The 12,612-nt window shown below is 34.1% G+C and overlaps 1 long non-coding RNA gene across 2 annotated transcripts; it reads left to right on the top strand.

Annotated features, from left to right (window-relative positions):
- Positions 1-175: 175 nt before the first annotated feature.
- On the top strand, positions 176-2,232 carry LOC143901668 (uncharacterized). 2 transcript variants are annotated; one of them, XR_013258153.1, is made up of 3 exons: positions 176-814; positions 1,606-1,799; positions 1,980-2,232. It is a non-coding gene; the product is annotated as an uncharacterized LOC143901668 (long non-coding RNA). The 2 variants fall into 2 exon arrangements; XR_013258152.1 differs by having other exon boundaries at positions 176-895.
- Positions 2,233-12,612: the final 10,380 nt, after the last annotated feature.

The raw sequence follows: 12,612 nt of genomic DNA, 5'->3' as shown, positions 1-12,612 counted from the left end.
TTATATAAGTTAAAACTAGCAGAGAATTCTGGGTTCCATGTAGTCGTTTTTCTGAGAGATATGTTCTTACAAACACTTAAAACAAAAAATTGTATTTTTTTAAAGAAAAAAATCAAACAATTGATTACGCACTGAAGTTGTGATTTTCATATGAAGGAAAGATATATAGCACCGATATATTAAAGCTGTATTTCGATATTTACTGCAATTACTGAAAATCTATAGTTTACGTCACATGTGTTATAGATTTTCAGTACTGGCAGTTTAGTACAATGAATTTTGAAACGCAGCCTATAATGTCAAACTATTGACAAACGTCGAGAGTCGTAAATTTAATGGACTTTCGATTTCACTATCCACATTAACCACACAAAATTTCAGTTTTGATTATATTTCCAAATCACTTTAAAATTGTATTACAAATATAATTATGTTCAACGTTTTCATTGTTTTTACATTTTTGATACTTCTATATTTGCAAAAATAGAACATTTAAACATCTTATATTTTAACATAATAAATCTCTCTCTCTCTCTCTCTCTCTCTCTCTCTCTCTCTCTCTCTCTCTCTCTCTTATCTGACTAACAAAAGAATACCGCGCAGTACTTTGATCAGAACGAGAACTACTTTCAAGACTGTTATGTATTCTCGTTCTTACCTACACATTTAGCTATCTAGCTAGATATCTTGTTTACATATATTGATACATACTTATTATGATACGTTAGACCTGTCAGTTCTCAGAGATTTCCCAGGACAGTTAGACTGTTCTCCTTAAACCTCGTATTGAAGAATTTTCCAAAGCCACATCGTGGTAAGCATGTGTTAACCATAGCTAATTGTTCTAAAAGTTGTATTCTAATCGGCACACAATTTCAATATTTCGATTCAGATGGTAAGTTACACCTTCACTTATTTCAACAAATATATAGCGTAGAGGTACGTTTAAATAATTCGTAAGAAGGAATTCGAAATATACATTTCTGTTCCTCTAATTTTGAAAAGATTATCTTCTAAAAATTATTGTCATCAGAAATTTAGTTCTTTTAATAAATATATGTAAATACATTTTATTATTGTTATAAGCATTAATATTGCTATTATTGCTGTCTTTTCTTTCGTTGTCATAAAAACGAGTTCAAGTTTACAATTTTATCTTAAAATATTGTACTCAGAGATTTCAAATCTATAAGTAAAAAGTTTCTGGTTTTATATATAATGTATCTTTTTCTTTCACTTTTTTTTATATGCTAAATGATATATATGATAGACAATGTTCTACGCCGCTTTAACGAACAAGATAAGTAGAGGAAAATGAAAAAAATTTGATAATTAATTTATCATCTTATAAAGAGACACATAACATATTAATATTATTGTGTTAATGGTTTAATAACATTTTATTATACTAAATACATTTAGGATAATAAACCATATTTTACATATGGTAATGTTTATTGTTGTATTGTGTTAATTGTGTTATGAGTCATAACACGGTTTAGTTTTGGCACGGCAGTCATTTTAACAGATATGCCTCATGATTTTACATATAAACCACAAACCATTACTTTGAAATTTTATTTAACAAAGAAATCTTTTGTACAGATACATGCAACGAATTTTGGCATGGAACCCTTCATACTATTATTAAAGAGCCTACTATTTCTTATTGCGACAACGCTAGCTGTCGACGAAAATTCAAGAAATAATAATAGTTTAACAGATATGGAAGCCGTTTATCGAACGATGTAATATACCGCTCCACTATGAAATCTATTTAAATCTACATGACACATATGGTAATATTTTATCTCGCGGTGAATGCAAAATTTCCATTCTGATCAACCGTCCAACGCGAGATATAAGTTTTCACACAGACAGATCGCATATACGGGAATTAAAATTTGATCAAATGAAATCTGCAAATAGTACAGCAACGTACAATGTTAAAACTGACATCTGTACCTTCTGTTTCGCAGAGGAATTATCTGGTTATTACGACCTGTATTTAACATATACCAATGTAGTAACAAAGGATGACAGTAACAAGGGAAGCATCTTCAGAACAACATTCATAAATCATAAGGGAGATAAATTGTGAGTAAAAATTGAAATGCTGCAGGTATATTGTTAAGCAATGCGTTGCGAATACTTTACTACAAATTACTATTCTCTGCAAACCATTTCCGATATCTCCTTACTTGTCGTAAATTAAGACATACGATAAACATTAAATCATAAAGATATTATAATACATAATAAAATAAACCAATTAAATGGTGTTTTTGTAGAATTTACAAAAACTTGACATTTAATTTAATATAGTTACACAGTAATAATAAATATCTAATAATAAATGTTTATTAGAGTAAGAAAAGCATATCAAGAAACTACATTGCAGCAACGTTGCAACGTTAATACAATATAGTTGAAATGGTTCTTAATGTTTTTTTGTTTACCGGATAATAATAATAATCTGTAATAAAGCACGAAATAATCTGCCCAGATAGCAACGTATCTGCATTGTTGCTGGCATATTGCCGGCAACATAGTATGTGTTGCTATCAGAATTGTGGCAACTGAGTCCGCATTTGTCGGCAAGTTGATGCCTTCACGATATAACAATTTTGTATAGCAACTTGCCAGCAACTTGTCGGTAACTTATGCTGCAATCTAAAAACGTCTGATTCAAAATTCGAGCTGTTGCTGTCATGTTGCCGTAATAATTCATAGAATCACACAATGCTGTCATATTAAGTAAATTTAATACGCTGCTCTCTTGCCGATAAATTGCTGGCAATACATATATTGTTGCCTGCGTGTTGCTTCAAATATTAAATTACTCGAAACCAATTGAAGTAAATATACGGCAAGTTGCCAGCATCATAAGCAATCACAGGTTTGCGCAATTTTACTCAGACACGTTTGGCTACCTGGGTGCTTTCTCATGTATGTTTTGCTAAATTTCAAGACTGCAAAGACTGTCAAAAAGATATAGTTTTTTATTAAAGTTAAATAACAATTAAGAATTAAATGCTAAAAATTTCTTAAATTCTTACCATGATTGAGAAGTTTATATTGGATTTGTATATAACACGCTGTATGACAAATTCACAATTTATTTTAATGGAAACACAAACATGATGTGTTATATTTGCATTTACATTGTTGAGTAAAAAATTGTACCTTGCATGTAAGTTACATGTAACTTAGTGTTTGCTGGAATATTACAATAGAACAAAACTGAAATTGATTTTGAAATAGCGTATAGAAAGGCTAAATTGTATATTCCTCGACTTTTAATAATCACAGTAATTGAATATTTATAGTTGTCTAATCGTTAATATGTGACAGATGGATATAGTGGTGACAAATCTGTGGCCAATGGGAGCTCGACGATTATTTCTTTGTTGGGACGATCCGGTATTTCAAACGAATTTTAGCATTATGATAAAACATCCTCAAAAGTTTACAAAATTTTGTCGAATATGCCAATTCAAGAAACATATAATACTTATGATACTGACATATGGACACTTTTTAAGAAAACTTTTCAAATACCCACTTATCATGTCTCAGCAGTATTGTTACCACATTTCTGTTCTATTAAAATACATGATATTCACAATTTAATTGTACTCAGATGGGAATTAATAACTCCTCACTTTCATTACATAAAATTTACATTTCTCTTTCTTGAAAAAATCACAAAATATTTCAAATCGCAAAAGATGTATTTGCAAAATTTAAAGCATTTATCGCATGTCGCAATACCTGGTTTTTAACATGACGCCGTTTCAAAGGGACTCATTTTTTATAGGCAATAATAAATACAGAAAGAAATATTTATTAATATTATAAATTAATATAATGAGCAGACGCTGGTCCACAAAAGGCAGTTCCGCCAATGATGATAAATAAAATAAAATTTTATATATTTACCTATAGTAAAAATTTTTTAGTTTAACATTGAACATAAAAATACTTATTTCCTCAGATTTAATTGCTGCATAATATATTTATATTAACGCAGAATATATTATAAATATGACTATAATTGCGTCGTAAAAAATAGCGCGAAATTGTTTAGTCTATGAGATAACACCCCCCCTTTTCATAGAAAAATGTTGTTTACGACAAACATGTCCCGACAGGTTCGATGCGTCATCGACAAAACACGCTCCCAACGCAGTGCGCTATAGAGTTAAGGCCGGTTTTCACTTGCAATGATTAGTGGCGCCAACTGACTGGCATTCATTGGCGCCAGAACCAACTGGCAAACTCACAAGTGTTTACACAGTGATTGGCGTATAATATGGAAAATATTTAACATTTATTATACACACAGTAAATGACAACAACCATATAACCTCAAATTTTGAGGTTATATGCTTTGGCCAATAATCGCCAGTAAACGCCACATTACTAGCGCCAGTTTGCATCAAGTGTTTACACTTGCATTTTTACTGGCATTAGTCGACTGGCGCGGCCTGGCGCCACCAATCATTGCGTGTGAAAACCGGCCTTTAGTCTTTCCCATTGTACGTCGCCTAGCGGCGTCGTTGCGAACGAGGCCCCCGCGACCCGACGGACCCCGCGGCGCAACCGCGGACCTCCACGCGGCCCCCGCGGACCCCCGCGGACCCCCACGCGGACCAGCGGCGCGAGGCGCGGGTGAGTCATCCCGGTGAGTCATCCAGGTAAGTCATCCCGGTGGTATGCCAAGGTCACCCCTTCCCCTCGTAATCCAATTCCCCCTGTGTAACCCGATACCCCCCTTCCCCCTCAACTCCGCGAAATCCGATACCCCTGTGTAACCCGACACCCTCCCCTCCCCCTCACCCCCCGCGAAATCCGATACCCCTGTGTAACCCGACACCCCCCTCCCCCTTACCCCCGCGAAATCCGATACCCCTATGTAACCCGACACCCCCTTTCCCCCTCATCCTCGCGAAATCCGATACCCCTGTGTAACCTGACACCTCCTCCCCCATTACCCCTGCGAAATCCAATACCCCCCCTCCCTCACCCCTCCCCCTGCGTAATCCGATACCCCCCCTCCCTCACCCACCCTCGGAGCTCCCGGGGTTGAACCCGCCTAGTATAACTACTAATGTCCAAGTCCTCTCGGATTGTTTTACTGGCTACGAATAAACTTGAGTTGATCTTTATAAAATATAAGAGCTAAATGTGAATCGGCTACATATTCAAATGCAAATGTTGTAGAGATCTCTTTCAAAGATACAATGTGATATGGAGTAATGATGTCCTGCAGATATTCTGTGAATATATGAAAATAAGATATCTCAGATTTGACTTAAAATTGTAGACATAAAGATATCTGGTTATATCTCAGATATAATTTGCTATGTGAGTACCATTATGCGTCGGTTGGGTGACCGGAGAACTGATTTTTTCGGACTGGCGGTTGTACACTCACGGCGTATATCTAGACCCCAGCGAGAAATGACCTATCAAATCAACGTTTAATTGACGTCGAAATCATCAATATTACATTATATCAAAATAATGCTCGTTTGAAGCTTATATCGATGTTTGTGCTTTATGACATTTTTTAAAAGAAGAGATTATTTGTGACACACATTCATCGCGCCAGACTCTAAACAGACAAATTATGTATTTTCTGTTAAAACATCAATATTTCATCATTTCGATATTGATTTGAGGCTATTTTGATTCGCCTGTTAAATAATAACATTGCCATTATATAGAATGCAATATGAATAAAAAATTATATTGTATTAGCAGACATGGATAATATAAAGATTTTATGATTTTATGATTTGAGCATAATAATTGCGTTACAACTTTATTTTCTTAGGTTTCCATTTTCATGAAATAGTTACTTTATAACTGTAAAAGTCACAACAAAATTCCTGTTTGTAATTTGGCAATTGTTTTGAAAATTAAAATATTATACAATAGGTACATTTAGTACTACATTCGCTCACTTATTAAACAACAAATTGAATTAACCAACTAATTAAATATTAATATTTAAATATTATTATAATAAAATATTTGTTTTTACATTTATCTGCCTAATATATATACATAGAAATAAATAATTATTAGTTACAACTTTTAATTAAATTTTTATTTATATTTTAATAAAAAATGAGACATATAAATCTTTTTTTGCATTATATGATGAAATAAAATTATTTTTCCAAGTTTCGCTACTCATGTTATCAAATATTCAATATTGATCATTAAATATTCAATAATATTTGATAAAATATTGAAGACTAGATTTGTAATGTAATAGTCGTTTAATATTATTAGTGTATATTTAATTAGTGTAAGTTAATTTCGTATTCGTTATAAACCAATTTTTATAAATGTTGTTTGAATATTTATTTTTACTAACAAAGGACAACAAAAAAGATAATTTTTGATATATTTTACGAATATGTATACGTCTTTATTTCAGCTATACGCCAAGAAAAAACTTGGGGTAAATATGTATAATAGCGGACCCAGCCCCAATGACCTTGACCTTGACATATGTTGTCAAGGTCACCCTCCTGAATGACCTTCGGAAGGTTTTAGCCGTCGCTCGTCACTCGTTAAAAAGTTATAAACAAAAAAAGTTTGGAAAATATAGCAGCTATTTTGAGTATTGAAAGGCATAAATAACTAATATATATGTCGAAATAGTTCACGCATACACTTCCACGCGAAACTAGGTCCACCCCCATCTCCCCCCTGCTTTCGGGGGATGTGCGGTAGCCCGTTCCTTGTTTACGTGTATACTGTTTATGCATACACAATATATATGTCGAAATAGTTCACGCATACACTTTCCACGCAAACCTAGGTCCACCCCCACCTTCCCCCTGCTTTCGGGGGAGGTGCGGTAACCCCTTTCTCGCTTACGTGTGTACTGTTTATGCATACACAATATATATGTCGAAATAGTTCACGCATACACTTTCCAACAGTATACACGTAAACAAGGAACGGGCTACCGCACATCCCCCGAAAGCAAGGGGAGGGTGGGGGTGGACCTAGGTTCGCGTGGAAAGTGTATGCGTGAACTATTTCGACATATATATTGTGTATGCATAAACAGTATACACGTAAACAAGGAACGGGCTACCGCACATCCCCCGAAAGCAGGGGGAGGGTGGGGGTGGACCTAGGTTCGCGTGAAAAGTGTATGCGTGAACTTTTCAATACTCAAAATAGCTGCTATATTTTCCAAACTTTTTTTGTTTATAACTTTTTAACGAGTAACGAGCGACGGCTAAAACCTTCCGAAGGTCATTTAGGAGGGTGACCTTGACAACATATGTCAAGGTCAAGGTCATTGGGGCTGGGTCCGCTATTATACATATTTACCTTTCCATTACTGTCCCTACTCACGCTCCTTCCTAACTTATCTCTTTCTCTTTTTTCTTTTTCTTTATCCTATCTTTTTTATAGCATTCATCTCTCTTTTTCCATAATCTATTTAATACCTTTCCTTTTTCCATTCTAAATTTGTCATTGCATATGTTCACTAATATCTCTTTATTATTCCTACCTAGATTCTCAAACCACATACTTGTGATATTGCACTCGCTTATATAATGCTCTAAGTTGTCCCTATCTGTATTGCAGAATCTACACTTCGTATCTTCTTCGTCCAGCCAATATTTATTTGTGTCCTCTAAATTGCCGCACCTGAATTTTACCATCGCTCTAATCTCATCTCCTATTTTTACTTTATCCAAGTTTGCTTTTAATAAATAACTAGGTGTTTTGTTTCTCGCCTCTATCTCTTTGTACCTTGTATTATACCTTGCCTCTGCTATTTTACTGTTTATTATTTGCCCTTGAATGTCCTGTTCCCTTATTCTTACTAAGCCTTCAGTACTTTTACCTTTATTATTTAATTCTTTTATTACTTTAGAGCTCCAACTATTATTATTATAAAATCTTTCTCGTTCCAAATTATATAAATCCTTTTTCTTTTTATCCATCCCAACAAATTTTTAGTTTTTCTAATCCTAGTTTCCTCAGTATTACATACCTCGGTGTGCAAAAATCTAGTCTAAATACCCATCTTACATAATCCAACATGACTTTTTCCAACTCTTTTTTTTCACTCCACCCCGTATCTCTGCTCCGTATTCCATTACACTTTTCACTAAGTACTTAAAAAGCGTCCATCTCCTATTAAAATCATTTTTGCATAATCTTTCTCCTAAACCTCAGACCCTATTTGCAGCGATCCTCTTCTTTTCCTTTTCAATTCTTTTATATGATCGCCATAATTACTTTTCCTATTAAACGTGAATCCCAGATATTTGAACATTTCTACTTCCTCTATTATTTTATCGTCCCATTTCCACGCCTTCCTGGCTTTTTTACCTTTACTTAAATTAAATACCAACTTTAGTTTTTTCTGTACTTAATTCTAGTTTCCTTTCTTTTAAAAATCTTTTTAACATGCTCATCATATCTAGTAAAGCCTCTTTATTTTTCGCTACCATGCAAAACCATATCATCCGCGTATGCTAATGACCATACTCTCACTCCTCCTAGCTCTACCCCTCCTATGCCACAGTTTTCTAAAACTTTATCAATGTCCGCAATGTATAAATTGAACAGGGCGGGACTCATCACACAGCCCTGCCTTACACATTTCTTCGTCTTGAAGCACCTTGTGAACCCATCCTTTGTCCTTACTGTCACCTGCTCCGTCTCTTTGTAAATTTACTTTATCTTGTTTATTAAACTGCGTTTTACCTCTTTCTCTTCCATTATCTTCCATAGAATTATTTTGTCTACGTTGTCGCATGCTGCCTTTAAATCCACAAATATTGCAAAAATCTTGTCTCCCAATTGCCATATCTTTCTCCCTCTCCCTTTGCACTATATGGTTCAAGATAAATATGTTGTCCATCGTAGACCTCCCTTTCTTAAAGCCGGATTGGCTGTCAGGTATCATTCCTTTCTTCTCCATTGTTTCCTCCAATCTGTTCTTTAGTATTTCCGCATATAACTTGTATGCAGTGCACAGCAGAAAAATCCCTCGATAGTTATCTGTTCTCTTTTTATCCCCTTTTTTATATAAGGGGACAACTATACTTGTTCGCCATTCAGTCCGAATTCTACTTGCCTTCCAAATGAGCTTCAATAGATCAATTAGACCTCTTTTTACTGTTGCGCCACCATACTGCCATGCTTCCATTGGAATTTCATCGACACCTGCAGCTTTGCCTAACTTCATGTTCCTGATTGCCCCCATCTCCTCTTCTTGTAGTCCAAGAGCTGACGACGAATTTAGGGAACGTATTTTAGGCAAGTTAAAATAACAAAAAAATAATATTTTATTAATTGGTGAATCTAGAATCCTGAGTCAGGCAAAGGGTTTGCGGTTATTTCGCTACTGCGCAAACTATGACATTTGCAAAAAAATAAATCAAAAAAATATCTTTTAGGCAACTTGAAATTTGTTTAATCTTTAATTTTAGCATCTATTTAACCCAGAAATAAAAATCCCAGACTATTTTTTGGGTTTTAAAGTATAACCTGACCCTCCCGAATATATTTAATAATTATTCCTCAAAAAAATATACTTTAGGCATTCTGAAATTTTTATAGCATATTTATTAAATAATATTAATAATACGTGTAAATCGCCAGACGAATTAAACGGTTTTTAATAATTCCCTGACGCGAATAAAGATTTAAAATGAATGCGACAAAATGTCTTATGCGTAGCTATAAGTGCGAGAGAGATAGTTTATTGAGACCTGCCGGCAGCTGACGGTGCCCTGACTCCTCGGGCTGTGATTGGTTCCTGAGAGACCACGTGACTCGAGTTTACCATATAGCGCGGACTCTGTCTATGTAACAGAGTATTTTGGAGTAGTTACGTTTTTTTAGAGAAAAATTAACAAATATAGAATAAATTAAAACAAAATTTTTTTTAATAAAAACATATTATTAAAATCCTTTGAAAAAAAAGACTTTTAATTAAAATATTTTGTATCTTAACGGGAATAGTAATTTAAAAATTAACATATTAAATAATTTAATTACTTTTTTCTTTATTCAACTTTTATTAAAATAATATTAATTTTTATAAACGAAGTAAATTTTTAACGTCAATTAACATCAGTTCAATGAAAGATATCGATACAGATTAATAATCTTTTCAGCAAACAGAGAAAGTACCAAGGAAAACAAAACACCACAAGATATTGAAGACGATTTATCAGATTGTGAAGACGGTCTGTCAGAGAGTGAAGACGATCTGCCAGACAGTGAATTTTCAGAGAGCAGTGAAGAGGAGGAATAAAACGAAAATATAAATTCATCACCTTTAAGAGTTTAATTATCAATAAAAAAATTAATATTTAAAAAAATTGTTTGCTAAAATAATCGTATCAACAACGCCTTCCCTTATTAAAAAAATTATTAATCTGTATTGATATCTTTCATTGAACTGATATTAATTAACGTTAAAAATTTACTTCGTTTATAAAAATTAATATTATTTTAATAAAAGTTGAATAAAGAAAAAAGTAATTGAATTATATATAATATGTTAATTTTTAAATTATTATTCCCGTTAAGATACAAAATACTTTAATTAAAAGTCTTTTTTTTCAAAGGATTTTAATAATATGTTTTTATTAAAAAAAATTTTGTTTTAATTTATTCTATATTTGTTAATTTTTCTCTAAAAAAACGTAACTACTCCAAAATACTCTGTTACATAGACAGAGTCCGCGCTATATGGTAAACTCGAGTCACGTGGTCTCTCAGGAACCAATCACAGCCCGAGGAGTCAGGGCACCGTCAGCTGCCGGCAGGTCTCAATAAACTATCTCTCTCGCACTTATAGCTACGCATAAGACATTTTGTCGCATTCATTTTAAATCTTTATTCGCGTCAGGGAATTATTAAAAACCGTTTAATTCGTCTGGCGATTTACACGTATTATTAATATTATTTAATAAATATGCTATAAAAATTTTTCAGAATGCCTAAAGTATATTTTTTTGAGGAATAATTATATTAAATATATTCGGGAGGATCAGGTTATACTTTAAAACCCAAAAAATAGTCTGGGATTTTTATTTCTGGGTTAAATAGATGCTAAAATTAAAGATTAAACAAATTTCAAGTTGCCTAAAAGATATTTTTTTGATTTATTTTTTTGCAAATGTCATAGGTTGCGCAGTAGCGAAATAACCGCAAACCCTTTGCCTGACTCAGGATTCTAGATTCACCAATTAATAAAATATTATTTTTTTGTTATTTTAACTTGCCTAAAATACGTTCCCTAAATTCGTCGTCAGCTCTTGGACTATTGCAACTCCCTTTCTGTATCTTGAACCTGTTCCTTATTTATTTCTTCTGTTCCCATGTCACACGCACCTCCAACGCCTCTTCCCTTACTTCTATCTCGGTCTCACCTAACAACTCCATGAAGTAACTTCTCCAGTTCTCTTTCGGAATATTATTCTCTTTCCATTCTTTCTTCTTCCTTCGACTGTTTATGTAGTTCCAAATTTTCTTTTTGTCCTTCAGTTTTTTTAATTCCTCTTCTTCCCTTTCTCTCTTCTCCATCTTTTTCCTCTCTAACCACCCCTTCAGGCATTTCTTTCCTTCCAAATAGTCTTCCTTACTTCCCTTTCCACTTCTCTCTCTCTCTCTCTCTCTCTCTCTCTCTCTCTTTCTCTCTCTCTCAGCAGAAGCAGACGTGTGAAACATTGCTCCGTAAAAGTGTTAATTTTTGAGTGGTTTAGAAGTGAGGGAGAGTGTTAAAAAGTTATGTAACGAATATCTGCATAGACCGGGGGTAGCCATGAATGTTATCTAGCCGGAATATGTTGATACATAGACACGAGAACTGCATTTCGTACAGAGGTTATCGAAGCCTCGTACGATAGGTAGACATCGGCGACGAACACAAAACGCTGACGTGTGAAAGTGACGTGTTAAAGTGACGAGTCAATTAACTGTTTCTGCCGATATTAGCAGAATGAACGAGGAATACGCCGAGTATCGATGCTCGGCATGTAAGAAGGCGATAAAAACGGTGGTGATAGCATGCAAGTCCTGTGCTAAGCTTTTTTACCATCCAGGTTGTGTATCTAAGCACAAAATTTATGATAAAAACCGCGAATTGGTGTCGTGTCCTGGCCCATTCGAGAAATTCATTATTAATGATGGTGATAAAGTAGTTGATATAAATAAAGCAGCGGCCTTGACAGGAAGAACAACGGTACTTGCAAAAATGAGTCCGGCGGCAAGCAGCGGGAATAAAGTAGCAGGCACAAGTGGAGCAGGGGATATCGATAGAAAAATAGATATACTGGTAAGAGCAGTAAAAGAATTAAAAGATGAGACAGCATGTAAAAAGGAGATCAAGTCAATGATAAAAGAAATGGTTCGTGAGAAGATGGAAGGCATTAAACAGGAATTAGAAGAATTAAGAAAAATGTGGATGCAAGGGGCATATGGACCATCTGGTGGAGCGTCAAGAAAATATAGCGACGTGATTAAAGACAGGAAAAAGGAAAATATCTTGATTATAAAACCTAAAGTACAACAAGACAGTGAAATTACGAAGAAAATAATTAAGGA

The sequence above is a fragment of the Temnothorax americanus genome, unplaced genomic scaffold (assembly GCF_048541705.1).
Source record: "Temnothorax americanus isolate GAGA-0224 unplaced genomic scaffold, ASM4854170v1 Scaffold35, whole genome shotgun sequence".
Classification (NCBI taxonomy): Eukaryota; Metazoa; Arthropoda; class Insecta; order Hymenoptera; family Formicidae; genus Temnothorax; species Temnothorax americanus.
The sequence above is the reverse complement of the archived record's forward strand: the minus strand, read 5'-3'. Positions and strand labels throughout refer to the sequence as shown.